This window comes from Mirounga leonina, unplaced genomic scaffold (assembly GCF_011800145.1).
Source record: "Mirounga leonina isolate KUSES-001 unplaced genomic scaffold, KU_Mleo_1.0 Mir_151, whole genome shotgun sequence".
Taxonomy (NCBI): domain Eukaryota; kingdom Metazoa; phylum Chordata; class Mammalia; order Carnivora; family Phocidae; genus Mirounga; species Mirounga leonina.
In genome coordinates, this window is record NW_023270377.1 from 24,664,940 (window position 1) to 24,668,408 (window position 3,469).

Sequence of the window (3,469 nt, forward strand, 5' to 3'; positions counted from 1 at the left end):
ATTATATAAGGCAATTAATAACAAAAGCAAAGAAACACATCAACAACAATACAATAATAGTGGGGGACTTTAACACCCCCCTCACTGAAATGGACAGATCGTCTAAGCAAAAGATCAACAAGGAAATAAAGACTTTAAATGACATACTGGACCAAATGGACTTCACAGACATATTCAGAACATTCCACCCCAAAGCAACGGAATACACATTCTTCTCTAGTGCCCATGAAACATTCTCCGGAATAGATCACATCCTAGGTCAGGTCTCAACCGGTACCAAAAGATTGGGATCATTCCCTGCCTATTTTCAGACCACAATGCTTTGAAACCAGAACTCAATCACAAGAGGAAAGTCGGAAAGAACTCAAATACATGGAGGCTAAAGAGCATCCTACTAAAGAATGAATGGGTCAACCAGGAAATTAAAGAAGAATTAAAAAAATACATGGAAACCAATGAAAATGAAAACACAACTATTCAAAATCTTTGGGATGCAGCAAAGGCAGTCCTAAGAGGAAAGTATATAGCAATACAAGCCTTTCTCAAGAAACAAGAAAGGTCTCAAGTACACATCCTAACCCTACACCTAAAGGAGCTGGAGAAAGAACAGCAAATAAAGCCTAAACCCAGCAGAAGAGAAATAATACAGATCAGAGCAGAAATCAATGAAATAGAAACTAAAAGAACAGTAGAACAGATCAACAAAACTAGGAGCTGGTTCTTTGAAAGAATTAACAAGATTGATAAACCCCTGGCCAGACTTATCAGAAAGAGAAGAGAAATGACCCAAATCAACAAAATCATGAATGAAAGAGGAGAGATCACAACCAACACTAAAGAAATACAAACAATTATAAGAACATATTATGAGCAACTCTATGCCAGCAAATTAGATAACCTGGAAGAAATGGAGGCATTCCTAGAGATGTATCAACTACCAAAACAACCAGGATGAAATAGAAAACCTGAACAGACCTATAACCACTAAGGAAATTGAAGCAGTCATCAAAAATCTCCCAAAAAACAAAAGCCCAGGGCCAGATGGCTTCCCAGAGGAATTCTACCAAACATTTCAAGAAGAATTAATACCTATTCTTCTGAAACTGTTCCAAAAAATAGAAATGGAAGGAAAACTTCCAAACTCATTTTATGAGGCCAGCATTACCTTGATCCCAAAACCAGACAAAGACCCCATCAAAAAGGAGAATTACAGACCAATATCCCTGATGAACATGGATGCAAAAATTCTCACCAAAATACTAGCCAATAGGATCCAACAGTACATTAAAAGGATTATTGACCAGGACCAAGTGGGATTTATCCCTGGGCTGCAAGGTTGGTTCAACATCTGCAAATCAATCAATGTGATACAATACATTAACAAAAGAAAGAACAAGAATCATATGATCCTCTCAATAGATGCAGAAAAAGCTTTTGACAAAGTACAGCATCCTTTCTTGATCAAAACTCTTCAGAGTATAGGGATCGAGGGTACATACCTCAATATCATAAAAGCCATCTATGATAAACCTACAGCGAATATCATTCTCAATGGGGAAAAACTGAGAGCTTTCCCCCTAAGGTCAGGAACACGGCAGGGATGTCCACTATCACCACTGCTATTCAACATAGTATTGGAAATCCTAGCCACAGCAATCAGACAACAAAAAGAAATCAAAGGCATCCGAATCAGCAAAGAAGAAGTCAAACTCTCACTCTTTGCAGATGATATGATACTTTATGTGGAAAATCCAAAAGACTCCACCCCAAAACTGCTAGAACTCATACAGGAATTCAGTAAAGTGGCAGGATATAAAATCAATGCACAGAAGTCAGTGGCATTCCTATACACCAACAACAAGACAGAAGAAAGAGAAATGAAGGAGTCGATCCCATTTACAATTGCACCCAAAACCATAAGATACCTAGGAATAAATCTAACCAAAGAGACAAAGGATCTTTACTCAGAAAACTATAAAATACTCATGAAAGAAATTGAGGAAGACACAAAGAAATGGAAAAACGTTCCATGCTCATGGATTGGAAGAACAAATATTGTGAAGATGTCAATGCTACCTAGAGCAATCTACACATTCAATGCAATCCCCATCAAAATACCATCTACTTTTTTCAAAGAAATGGAACAAATAATCCTAAAATTTGTATGGAACCAGAAAAGACCCCGCATAGCCAGAGGAATGTTGAAAAAGAAAAGCAAAGCTGGCGGCATCACAATTCCGGACTCCCAGCTCTATTACAAAGCTGTCATCATCAAGACAGCAAGGTACTGGCACAAAAACAGACACATAGATCAATGGAACAGACTAGAGAGCCCAGAAATGGACCCTCAACTCTATGGTCAACTCATCTTTGACAAAGCAGGAAAGAATGTCCAATGGAACAAAGACAGTCTCTTCAACAAATGGTGTTGGGAAAATTGGATAGCCACATGCAGAAGAATGAAACTGGACCATTTCCTTACACCACACACAAAAATAGACTCCAAATGGTTGAAAGACCTCAATGTGAGACAGGAGTCCATCCAAATCCTAAAGCAGAACACAGGCAGCAACCTCTTCGACCTCAGCCGAAGGAACTTCTTCCTAGAAACATCGCCAAAGGCAAGGGAAGCAAGGGCAAAAATGAACTATTGGGACTTCATCAAGATAAAAAGCTTTTGCAAAGCAAAGGAAACAGTCAACAAAACCAAAAGACAACCGACAGAATGGGAGAAGATATTTGCAAATGACATATCAGATAAAGGGCTAGTATCCAAAATCTATAAAGAACTCATCAAACTCAACACCCAAAGAACAAAGAATCCAATCAAGAAATGGGCAGAAGACATGAACAGACATTTTTCCAAAGAAGACATCCAAATGGCCAACAGACACATGAAAAAGTGCTCAATATTGCTCAGCATCAGGGAAATCCGAATCAAAACCTCAATGAGATACCACCTCACACCAGTCAGAATGGCTAAAATTAACAAGTCAGGAAACGACAGATGTTGGCAGGGATGTGGAGAAAGGGGAACCCTCCTACACTGTTGGTGGGAATGCAAGCTGGTGCAACCACTCTGGAAAACTGTATGGAGGTTCCTCAAAAAGTTGAAAATAGAGCTACCATATGATCCAGCAATTGCACTACTGGGTATTTACCCCAAAGATACAAAAGTAGGGATCCGAAGGGGTACGTGCACCCTGATATTTATAGCAGCAATGTCCACAATAGCCAAACTGTGGAAAGAGCCAAGATGTCCATCGACAGATGAATGGATAAAGAAGAGGTGGTATATATATACAATGGAATATTATGCAGCCATCAAAAGGAATGAGATCTTGCCATTTGCAACGACGTGGATGGAACTGGAGGGTATTATGTTGAGTGAAATAAGTCAAACAGAGAAAGACATGTATCATATGATCTCACTGATATGAGGAATTCTTAATCGCAGGAAACAAACTGA